This window comes from Branchiostoma lanceolatum, chromosome 7 (assembly GCF_035083965.1).
Source record: "Branchiostoma lanceolatum isolate klBraLanc5 chromosome 7, klBraLanc5.hap2, whole genome shotgun sequence".
Classification (NCBI taxonomy): Eukaryota; Metazoa; Chordata; class Leptocardii; order Amphioxiformes; family Branchiostomatidae; genus Branchiostoma; species Branchiostoma lanceolatum.
Window position 1 is genome coordinate 19,321,995 of NC_089728.1, and position 12,777 is coordinate 19,334,771.

A 12,777-nucleotide genomic window follows, 5' to 3' on the forward strand; every position below is an offset into this window, starting at 1 on the left:
GTAATGATTGAATGAAAGAGTAACATTTTCTCATGTCTTGATCAAAAATCATTTCACAGTTTTTCGTCTTTGAAGGTATAATAATGCTACACAGGCACCCCTATATCTAACTTTATCTGGAATTTAGAACATGTTTGAATTATTTACTTAGAGCATCTATCTTCAATTTGTCCTCGGTAAGAAATCTAAGCATACCTCAGAACGATACGATTTGTCCAGGTACATGTCGAGCTCCTATCAATACAGTCAGAAAATGTCAACAATTGAACAACAACAAGAAACACATAACTCCTATGAGACATTAGGACTTGTTCCACAAAATTGACACAATTAGAACATGCTGACATAACATTTTTGTTTAATTCAAAATGAAGTTATAAGTTCGTCTGATTCCATGCAGATGATAAATGTCTGGTATCTTACATATACCATGACATTATTGTTATCATATTCATTATCATTGTTGCCACATTGCCATTTTTCAAAGGGCTCTTCGGGAAACAACTAGCAGTTTTATCTATTCTACACGAGAACACATAACATACGAGTAACATAAACAGCGATAACAGGAAGTAAACAGAAAACAACAATGTTTGTCTAACCTTAGGGACGGGAGCATAGCCACCAGTCAGGGGCTGGTAGAAGAAGATGTGGAAGTTCCCCTCCCCCTTAGCCAGCTGCACCACACGGGACTTCTCCAACAGGTAGTTCATCACTGTGTCGCCACCTGCTGATTTTCCCAGGAACTACAGGAAAATCATTTCGTTACTGTACATTCAACTGTATTGATTGTATCCTTCCAGAGCAAACGTTTGTTCATACTGTTGATGTAACAATTGAACAGCAATCGACACATAACAGTTGAGGAGTTTGTGCAATCTACAACAAATCATAAACTAAACATGTGTCTTCTACATGAGCCATGGTCAAAAAACAACTAAACCATGCATGGATTGCAATGGGCTGCTGATGGTTTATAATGAGATGTTGATGAGCATCTGTTAACACATATTCCACATTATAGTCGAATAGTACATCCGTGTACTTGCCAAACCTGCTGGAGTTGTCATTACATTCGCCATAAAGGTTGGGCGTGTGTGCATGTATGGAATTATTAGACATAAATCATGCAAATAAGGCCTCATTTACATCATTCATGAGGAAATGCTACAATAGACTGCTGAGATAAGACTTTCATACTTTGAACAACTTATGTTATTTAGGTCGAGAAGATAATCAACTGATATAATTTAGGCAAATGAGGTCCTTATTTGCATCATAAATGAGGAACAGTAATATGTAATATGTCACTCGAACTGGGTAACATCAGTTGGCGAGGGCATGAGGTCTTGGAACTCAGATTTGAATGAAATGTGCTCCTTAGTAGAAATTCACACAAACCTCTTTTGGGCCATCGCTACTTTTCAGTTCACCGATTTTAGCGATGATGGTTTCCTGTAGAAACAATCAACAAAACTGTTAAGAAAGAAAATCAATGAAAACAAAACAGTTGTTTTGAGACAAAGGTATGTCTATACAACATACTCGCAGCTACATAATTATGAATATGAAGGCTAATATCATTTTGATGTATGTGTTGTAATCATGTGACGTGTCCTAAAAAGTGCATGTAGATGTGCACGGAAACATTGTTTGATATTGTCTTTTTAGAATTTGGGATTTGATACACATTTACTTATACAGCATCAAATAGATTTTTGATTAGTCAGTGACCTATGACAAGGGTATTGCAGTTGGTCATGTCTGTACGTTCGCAGCTAAAGCCCCCCTCTCACTGGACCCGCGGCACGCTGGCGGCGTCGCTGCGTCCGAATGAATTGACAAAGCACTCAAAGAAATTCATCGACAAAAACGAATTTTTAAGCTTTGTGTGTTTTGTTGTCTTTTTGGTCATACTTGTACGATTTGAATGATATTCCCATTCTAAAGCCAAGGTTAACACAAATCCAGTTTAGGACGCAGCGATGCCGCCAGCGTGCCGCGGGTCCATTGATCATGAGAGGGGGCTTTAAACTCACGATCCCTCTCCTGCATTATTATGTCGTTTGTTTGTAGCTAGGCATGTCGTCTGCTAGAACTATAGTATGTGCGAGATGATGCACGTTTTTTTTTCACACCGTAGCAGTTTTGATTGGTCATGAAACATGTCAGAAAACACCCCTATCTTTATCGAAATTTGGAACAGGTCATTAGTGTCGTTGGCTTTTGTGGGTCTGTGTTAATCGGTTTTTCTCCAAGCAGATGTTGGGTTATGTGCCCTTTGTCTAGCGGCTTGTTTAGTTTGGCCACGTTAAGGATTTGCTGTTGTCATAAACTGCCTTTTGAGACAAAAATAACGGGGGTCGCCCTAACATCGCACGCGCCCTAACATCGCACGTCTTTTCTACTGATCTTATTATGCATAATTACGCCGTGTTTGTCACCACTGACTATGATGATAAGAAAGGTAAGTAAACCAAGTCCATGCACTGAGCTGTCATTATGCATTAAAGATATACATGTGCATATTCATTTCTTGTTTTGTCGAAAAATAGAATTTTGACAATAATGATGGAAGCGCTGACTATTTGGTCACTGCGCACCGAAATAAACATCCTGCACCAAACTATCATACACATTCGAACTATAAGTTAGGTCTTTAAGCAGGTGAATGTTGTCATAAGTAGAAAACCGACTAAAAGTAAAACAACATAAACATTGCTGTCGTCTGGCGATGTTGTTTTCCCGCCATTTTTTCTGGCCGTGATCGTGGCGGGACGATTGAACGCACAGCGAAGTCCAGAGATTTGTTACGCTCTAATATGTGATTGGTACCGTCTATGGAAAGGAAACTGTACAAAGAGATGTTGAAGATATTTGCCAATAATTGGACGGAGTGTTGTTGATGTGAACGGTGTCATTTTTTCGCAATATTTTTGTCAGTCGCACGTCGCTACACATTCACTACGTACGTCGGGCCGCGCATTCAGTACGTAGTAGCCTATTCCCCGTGAAAACATGAGCTAGCTGGGATGCGTTAGATATAGCCATTCTCACATGACGTGAGAGGTGCTCACAGTCACAATTTTCCAGTCGAAAGAAAGCTAAAATGTAATAGACTACAGGTCTAATTTACATTTTCTTAACTCCATCACCAACTTCTAGATCTGAAGAGAGAAAAATTGCAGAAACGTGCTAAGTTAGGCACACTGTCTGGCGTAGCACCAAATCGGAAGGTATACGTACATTCGCGAAAACGTCTCACAGCGTTTGCCGCTTGTAACGCGAAGCATGAAGGGGTCATAGACAGTACGAATGCATTTCTTATCCAAGTATGCTCTTTAGATTAATGTATATGTGTTCAAAATTCATTCATCAAAACCTGACCATTCTCTGGCAACCAGCGCCGTGAGTTTGAGCGCGTAAAAAAAACTCCCGATAAGTATTTTCCACAACATGCTGCTGCGTGTGTCTCCAGAGAATAAACTGGAACGGAACCATCAATAACTGTAAGATCAGGGGTGTCTTTTAATGCCACATTGATAAAGGTCTAATATCTTGCTTCCTTCATTTCGTGGGTAGTGGGCATATACTGTAAACACATTGCTACCTATTTAATACCATGTAGGAAAAACAATCAACCATCCAGTAAAATTCCAATCGACTTTCATGACTCAAGTGAAGTGTAGCGAAAGTTGCCTACCAATAGATCAGCAAGAAGGCCTTTGCCGGAGCGTTCTTCAGCCAGGGCTCCTGAAATAACAACAAAAGGAACATTTTCAGTCATGAGAACAACCAAGGAGCAACGATTACAGCGCATGTACACTAAGAGAAGATTTGCACATACACATCGTTTCCAATTTCCTTCTCAGCCCTTCTCAAAAATGATGCTACGGTCGAAACTTTTTTAAAACAGAAAAAAACACGCAGAAATAGCAAATAACCGACATGTCTCTCTATATCAAAGCGTGAATGGTGTTTGTATGTCTATTTTTTGTTTGTTTGTTTGTTTGTTTGTTTGTACGGGAGTGTTTTTAGATAAATAACTCGTGGCGTCGCGGTGGCGCAGTGGCAGGGTGTTTGACCCCAGAACCAAAAGGTACTGAGTTCGAATCCGGGGTTCCCTGTTTTGTCCCATTGACGTTGTGCCCTTAGGAAAGGCACTTGACACGACTTTCCTCACTTTACTTAGGTGAAAATGAGTACCTAGCTTCGGTTAGGGACGTCCCTCGGATAGGACGTGAAATGGAGGTCCCGTGTTTGAGGAGAGTTACATCTTGAGCGCGAAATAGGACCCGCCACAATTATCGAAAAGAGTAGGGGTCCTTCTCGGTGTGAGTGGATCATATGAATTTGTCCTGATATGAAGCTTGTACTCTTCAGTACAAACCTGATGTGTTACGCCATGAGGCGGTCTACCGGGTATGCAATACAAGCAAGCAAACAAAAACAAACAAACAAACAAACAAACAAACAAACCCACCTTGAACACTGAAGGCGACGAGAAGTACGGCAGAGATTGCCAAGATGCGGTGAACAGCCATGATGACTCAAAGTTGTCTCCAACCCTGCATGATCGAAGACGATACATTTATCTATAACCTGGTATTGTAACGGAATCATCTTCACAACCTAAGGGCCCTGTCACAGTTGTGCGTATATTCAAGTGTGCGTGAGTTGCACATTAATTTTTTTTTTTATTTAGGTAAGGTTTGCGGGGTAAAGGTTGTTTTCTACTTTGACCCACCGTTGTGCAGCTTAGTGATCGAACCTAAGTAATCACTAATTCGGCTGCAAACTTAATCTAAACCAAAAAAACATGTTAATATCTAACCCATCCGGACTTGTATATACGCACAGGTGTGACAGGGGATTAAATGCGGCGTTACGTTGTTTTTTATCAAAGAAAACGAACTGTTGTTACTGTACTGTGACAATAAATGCGCTTAATTAAACAATGTCACAGAATCCTTACCATGTTGTAAACCATGAAAACGAAATGCGCCTGCTTTAGTTACGTTCAAGGAAACAAATAGATAAATCCAGTATCTTTTAAAAATCCATTTACAGCTTTCTTCAGAGGTTTCATGTTTACGTTTCAAGTCCAAATCCCTGCCCCGTCGACACCGCCCTGTCCCCGCTATAGCTCCTTCCACACGGCCCTTAAAAGTCTTTTTGGCACGCCCTGTCCCCGCTCAAACCCCGTCGACACGCGTTCGACCCTATCCCCCTCAAAACCCGTCGACATGGCCCTATCCCAACTCAAAACCCGTCGACATGGCTCCCCGCTCAAAACCCGTCTGAACGGCCCTATCCCCGCTCGAAGTCCGTCGGAACGGCCCTATCCCCGCTCAAAACCCGTCGGAACGGCCCTATCCCCGCTCAAAACCCGTCGGAACGGCCCTATCCACACTTAAAGTCCGTCAGAACGGCCCTATCCCCGCTCAAAGTCCGTCAGAACGGCCCTATCCCCGCTCAAAGTCGGTCGGAACGGCCCTATCCCCGCTCAAAGTCCGTCTGAACGGCCCTATCCCCGCTCAAAGTCCGTCAGAACGGCCCTATCCCCGCTCAAAACCCGTCGGAACGGCCCTATCCCCGCTCAAAGTCCGTCGGAACCACACTATCTTCGCTCAAAGTCCGTCGGGACGGCACTATCCCCGCTCAAAACCCGTCGGAACGGCCCTATCCTCGCTCAAAATCCGTCTGAACGGCCCTGTCCCCGCTCAAATCAGAACGGCCCTATCACCGCTCAAAACCCGTCGGAACGGCCCTATCCCCGCTCAAAACCCGTCGGAACGGCCCTATCCCCGCTCAAAACCCGTCGGAACGGCCATATCCACACTTAAAGTCCGTCAGAACGGCCCTATCCCCGCTCAAAGTCCGTCAGAACGGCCCTATCCCCGCTCAAAGTCGGTCGGAACGGCCCTATCCCCGCTCAAAGTCCGTCTGAACGGCCCTATCCCCGCTCAAAGTCCGTCAGAACGGCCCTATCCCCGCTCAAAACCCGTCGGAACGGCCCTATCCCCGCTCAAAGTCCGTCGGAACCACACTATCTTCGCTCAAAGTCCGTCGGGACGGCACTATCCCCGCTCAAAACCCGTCGGAACGGCCCTATCCTCGCTCAAAATCCGTCTGAACGGCCCTGTCCCCGCTCAAATCAGAACGGCCCTATCACCGCTCAAAACCCGTCGGAACGGCCCTATCCCCGCTCAAAACCCGTCGGAAGGGCCCTGTCCCCGCTCAAAACCCGTCGGAACGGCCCTATCCCCACTCAAAGTCCGTCGGAACGGCCCTGTCCCCGCTCAAAACCCGTCTGAACGGCCCTATACCCGCTCAAAATCCGTCGGAACGGCCCTATCCCCGCTCAAAACCAGTCGGAAGGGCCCTGTCCCCGCTCAAAACCCGTCGGAACGGCCCTATCCCCACTCAAAGTCCGTCGGAACGGCCCTGTCCCCGCTCAAAACCCGTCTAAACGGCCCTATCCCCGCTCAAAGCCCGTCGGAAGGGCCCTATCCCCGCTCAAAACCCGTCGGAACGGCCCTATCCCCGCTCAAAGTCCGTCTAAACGGCCCTGTCCCCACTCAAAACCCGTCTAAACGGCCCTATCCCCGCTCAAAGCCCGTCGGAACGGCCCTGTCCCCGCTCAAAACCCGTCGGAACGGCCCTATCCCCACTCAAAGTCCGTCGGAACGGCCCTGTCCCCGCTCAAAACCCGTCGGAACGGCCCTATCCCCACTCAAAACCCGTCGGAACGGCCCTATCCCCACTCAAAGTCCGTCGGAACGGCCCTGTCCCCGCTCAAAACCCGTCGGAACGGCCCTATCCCCGCTCAAAACCCGTCGGAACGGCCCTATCCCCACTCAAAGTCCGTCGGAACGGCCCTATCACCGCTCAAAGTCCGTCAGAACGGCCCTGTCCCCGCTCAAAACCCGTCTAAACGGCCCTACTCAGCCCAATTAAGGCCTGTGACACCTGCGGGTTGGCTAGGTTAGCAGTTATTTGCATGTTACTTTTGATGTATCTATCTATTTTAAAAAAAAATTGGCCAGATGATGGAAATGACAAATATTTAGAATATCAAAACAAGAAAATTTTCAATCTCATATATTTTTGGGTTAAAAACAAAGATTTTGGTAAAAAAAATACTGCTGTTCATTGATCTGTGAATTCCCCGGCGGGGACAGGGACTTTATCCTTGAATTTTTACGACATAGGAGATAATTAGAATTGAAATTAATCTGTCCAAGGCTATTTTGTCTAACTTGAAGAAATCGTGTTTTATTTGGGGCCAAAACATTAAAAACAGTGATTTTTTTCTAATTTTCCCTCAAAAATTGCTCTTGCTAAAATATGATCATTCTAAGGTCAAATAGCCTTGGATAATATTTTTCAGCAAGGTATAATACTAACAGATTCATTGCTTTTTCTAGGAATCATGTGATTTTGACCGGGGAAATAGCAATTAAAGCTGGCATACTACGGGGATTTAAGCTGATGTTTAAATTCCCCGCCGTTTTCGCGCCATACCACACTCCGGGGGGCCGTTCGAACGTTCGAACATGTTCGGCCGGTACCATTTTGCAGCTTCCACGGGGGTCCCTTTTTGTTAATAGCCTCTACTTATGTCAATATTTGATAGATATTTGATCAATATCTGTACCGTTATTATTCATAAGTCCCGCCAAAAGTAGTTAGTATGCCAAATATGTAGTAAAGTCATGTTTTTGCAATATAACGTTACATTGTACCCGATTGGGCCATTCTGAAAACGTCATGGCCTCGCCAGGTTACCTGCGGTCACTGAGCGGTTCGAAATTCCTGTTCGACAGAAATTGTCACAGGCCTTAAATTGCCTGAGTATCCCCGCTCAAAGCCCGTCGGAACGGCCCTATCCCCGCTCAAAACCCGTCGGAACGGCCCTATCCCCACTCAAAGTCCGTCGGAACGGCCCTGTCCCCGCTCAAAACCCGTCCAAACGGCCCTATCCCCGCTCAAAGCCCGTCAGAACGACCCTATCCCCGCTCAAAACCCGTCTGAACGGCCCTATCCACACTCAAAACCCGTCGGAACGGCCCTGTCCCCGCTCAAAACCCGTCGGAACGGCCCTGTCCCCGCTCAAAACCCGTCGGAACGGCCCTACCCCCGCTCAAAACCCGTCGGAAGGGCCCTGTCCCCGCTCAAAACCCGTCGGAACGGCCCTATCCCCGCTCAAAACCCGTCGGAAGGGCCCTGTCCCCGCTCAAAACCCGTCGAAACGGCCCTATCCCCACTCAAAGTCCGTCGGAACGGCCCTATCCCCACTCAAAACCCGTCGGAACGGCCCTGTCCCCGCTCAAAACCCGTCAGAACGGCCCTATCCCCACTCAAAACCCGTCGGAACGGCCCTATCCCCACTCAAAACCCGTCGGAACGGCCCTGTCCCCGCTCAAAACGCGTCGGAACGGCCCTATCCCCACTCAAAGTCCGTCGGAACGGCCCTATCCCCACTCAAAGTCCGTCGGAACGGCCCTATCCCCACTCAAAACCCGTCGGAACGGCCCTATCCCCGCTCAAAACCCGTCAGAACGGCCCTATCCCCGCTCAAAACCCGTCGGAACGGCCCTGTCCCCTCTCAAAACCCGTCGGAACGGCCCTATCCCCGCTCAAAACCCGTCGGAACGGCCCTATCCCCGCACAAAGCCCGTCGGATCGCGGAACGGCCCTATCCCCGCTAAAAACCCGACGGAAGGGCCCTGTCCCCGCTCAAAACCCGTCGGAATGGCCCTATCCCCACTCAAAGTCCGTCGGAACGGCCCTATCCCCGCTCAAAGCCCGTCGGAACGGCCCTATCCCCGCACAAAGCCCGTCGGAACGGCCCTATCCCCGCTCAAAACCCGTCGGAACGGCCCTGTCCCCTCTCAAAACCCGTCGGAACGGCCCTATCCCCACTCAAAGTCCGTCGGAACGGCCCTGTCCCCGCTCAAAACCCGTCTGAACGGCCCTATACCCGCTCAAAATCCGTCAGAACGGCCCTGTCCCCGCTCAAAACCCGTCGGAACGGCCCTATCCCCACTCAAAGTCCGTCGGAACGGCCCTGTCCCCGCTCAAAATCCGTCTGAACGGCCCTATCCCCGCTCAAAACCCGTCGGAACGGCCCTATCCCCGCTCAAAGTCCGTCTAAACGGCCCTATCCCCACTCAAAGTCCGTCTAAACGGCCCTATCCCCGCTCAAAACCCGTCTGAACGGCCCTATCCCCGCTCAAAACCCGTCGGAAGGGCCCTGTCCCCGCTCAAAACTCGTCGGAACGGCCCTATCCCCGCTCAAAACCCGTCGGAAGGGCCCTGTCCCCACTCAAAACCCGTCGGAACGGCCCTATCCCCGCTCAAAACCCGTCGGAACGGCCCTGTCCCCGCTCAAAACCCGTCGGAACGGCCCTATCCCCGCACAAAGCCCGTCGGAACGGCCCTATCCCCGCACAAAGCCCGTCGGAACGGCCCTATCCCCACTCAAAACCCGTCGGAACGGCCCTATCCCCGCTCAAAACCCGTCGGAAGGGCCCTGTCCCCTCTCAAAACCCGTCGGAACGGCCCTATCCCCACTCAAAGTCCGTCGGAACGGCCCTGTCCCCGCTCAAAACCCGTCGGAACGGCCCTATCCCCGCTCAAAACCCGTCAGAACGGCCCTATCACCGCTCAAAACCCGTTGGAACGGCCCTATCCCCGCTTTAAAACCCGTCAGAACAGCCCTATCCCCGCTCAAAACCCGTCGGAACGGCCCTATCCCCGCTCAAATCAGAACGGCCCTATCACCGCTCAAAACCCGTCAGAACGGCACTATCCCCGCTCAAAACCCGTCGGAACGGCCCTATCCTCGCTCAAAACCCGTCAGAACGGCCCTATCACCGCTCAAAACCCGTTGGAACGGCCCTATCCCCGCTTTAAAACCCGTCGGAACGGCCCTGTCCCCGCTCAAAACCCGTCGGAAGGGCCCTGTCCCCGCTCAAAACCCGTCGGAACGGCCCTATCCCCGCTCAAGGTCTGTCGGAACGGCCCTATCCCCGCTCAAAACCCGTCGGAACGGCCCTATCACCGCTCAAAACCCGTCAGAACGGCCCTATCACCGCTTAAAACCCGTCAGAACGGCCCTATCACCGCTCAAAACCCGTCGGAACGGCCCTATCACCGCTCAAAACCCGTCGGAACGGCCCTATCACCGCTCAAAACCCGTCAGAACGGCCCTATCACCGCTCAAAACCCGTTGGAACGGCCCTATCCCCGCTTTAAAACCCGTCGGAACGGCCCTGTCCCCGCTCAAAACCCGTCGGAAGGGCCCTGTCCCCGCTCAAAACCCGTCGGAACGGCCCTATCCCCGCTCAAAGTCTGTCGGAACGGCCCTATCCCCGCTCAAAACCCGTCGGAACGGCCCTATCCCCGCTCAAATCAGAACGGCCCTATCACCGCTCAAAACCCGTCAGAACGGCCCTATCACCGCTCAAAACCCGTTGGAACGGCCCTATCCCCACTCAAAACCCGTCGGAACGGCCCTATCCCCGCTCAAAACCCGTCAGAACGGCCCTATCACCGCTCAAAACCCGTCGGAACGGCCCTATCACCGCTCAAAACCCGTTGGAACGGCCCTATCCCCGCTTTAAAACCCGTCGGAACGGCCCTGTCCCCGCTCAAAGCCCGTCTGAACGGCCCTATCCCCACTCAAAACCCGTCGGAACGGCCCTATCCCCGCTCAAAACCCGTCGGAACGGCCCTATCCCCGCTCAAAACCCGTCAGAACGGCCCTATCCCCGCTCAAAGCCCGTCTGAACGGCCCTATCCCCACTCAAAGTCCGTCGGAAGGGCCCTGTCCCCGCTCAAAACCCGTCTGAACGGCCCTATCCCCGCTCAAAGCCCGTCTGAACGGCCCTATCCCCACTCAAAGTCCGTCGGAACGGCCCTGTCCCCGCTCAAAGCCCGTCTGAACGGCCCTATCCCCACTCAAAACCCGTCGGAACGGCCCTATCCCCGCTCAAAACCCGTCGGAACGGCCCTATCCCCGCTCAAAACCCGTCAGAACGGCCCTATCCCCGCTCAAAGCCCGTCTGAACGGCCCTATCCCCACTCAAAGTCCGTCGGAAGGGCCCTGTCCCCGCTCAAAACCCGTCAGAACGGCCCTATCACCGCTCAAAACCCGTCGGAACGGCCCTATCCCTGCTCAAAGTTCGTCAGAACGGATGGTATAAGCGCACGTTTTCATCCACTTTATGGACACATACGGCAACGTTGGCCAGTATTCTGTTGGTTTAAAAAGATTATCTCACATTTTCCCACACCTACTCTCCTTCCTGACGCCATTACTGTTCAAAATGTTTCAGTTACATTGTCTTTTACTCCGTCGGAACTGCCCTATCCCTGCCAAAAATCCGTCGACACGGCCTTGTCCCCGCTTAAACCCCCTCCACACGGCCCTGTCCCCGCTCTAACCCCTTCCACACGGCTCTATCCCCACTCAAAGCTCGTCCATGTGGCTCAACCCCCACTCAAAGCCCGTCCATATGGCCCTGTTTCCGCTCAAACTCCATCCATATGGCCCTATCCTCGGTCAAAGCCCGTCCATATGGCCCTATCCCCGCTCAAAGCCCGTCCATATGGCCCTGTCCCCACACTCAACTCGTCCATATGCCGCTATCCCCGCTCAAAGCCCGTCCATATGGTCCCATTCCCGCTCAAAGCCCGTCCATATGGCCCTGTCGGTCCCCCCTCTCACCTCGTCCATATGGCCCTGTCCCTGCTCAAATCCCGTCCATATGGCCCTATCCCCGCTCAAAGCCCGTCCATATGGCCCTGTCGGTCCCCACTCTCACCTCGTCCATATGGCCCTGTCCCCGCTCAAAGCCCGTCCATATGGCCCTGTCGGTCCCCACTCTCACCTCGTCCATATGGCCCTCCCCCGCTCTAACCCCGTCCACATGGCCCTATCCCCGCTCAAACCCGTCGACACGACCCTGGCTTATCCCCGCTCACAAGACCCTCCTCTGCTTAGCAAATGTTAGAAGAAATAGATTCGGTACTCACCACTGTTATAGCTGAGGAAGTTTGGTCTCGACTACTGGCCTCGACGTCTGTCTCGAACTGATGGGGTGGAGGGTCACACAGTATCATCCGTACATTTCAAACCTGTGGCATAGGGGTGTCCTTGCTTTCATACCAACGATAATACGTTTGATATGCCTATTTGAGTTAATATGGCTCACTGCCAGGGTGTCCTAAGTTGCTGGAAGGTGTCTTATTTCGGGACATCTCAAGCATAGTCCTTAAGAAAATATCGAGTCTTCAAGAAAAGATTAAGTCTTCCCTTAGCGACCAATGGTCGTTACCTTCCCACAATTTACATTTTACAACACGTGATCTTTTGTAGGAAGGACTAGATATGGCATCATCATATGACTCTAATCCCTGTGAGAACATTTGGTTAGTCTCTACCGGTGACGAAGCAATTATCTGTTACCAAACTGCTACAGACCAAATAAACATACAAATCTGACCGCTACATTTACTTATAGGGAGCTACTTTGATCGTTTTTTAAATGTTCACAACTGTAATACGACAGTTGACGACACAAGCAAGACCGGCAATACCCCCTTTCTACTGAGCCTGTTACAGTTGAGAACGAAAATTCGTTCTTAATCTATGAAATTCGCTGAGCGATCATTTGAAATCTTTGGTGGCAGCGCGGTGACAGCCTCTAGTGAAAAGGAAGCATTGTGGTTGATGAGAAAACGTCAAGGAATCCAACTCTTTGAACC

At 50.1% G+C, this 12,777-nt stretch overlaps 1 long non-coding RNA gene across 1 annotated transcript; it reads right to left on the minus strand.

Moving 5' to 3' along the window:
- Positions 1-1,401: 1,401 nt before the first annotated feature.
- On the minus strand, positions 1,402-12,142 carry LOC136438252 (uncharacterized). The gene is made up of 4 exons (XR_010756411.1): positions 12,046-12,142; positions 4,484-4,568; positions 3,704-3,753; positions 1,402-1,455 (listed from the first exon to the last, which is right to left on the minus strand). It is a non-coding gene; the product is annotated as an uncharacterized lncRNA (long non-coding RNA).
- Positions 12,143-12,777: the final 635 nt, after the last annotated feature.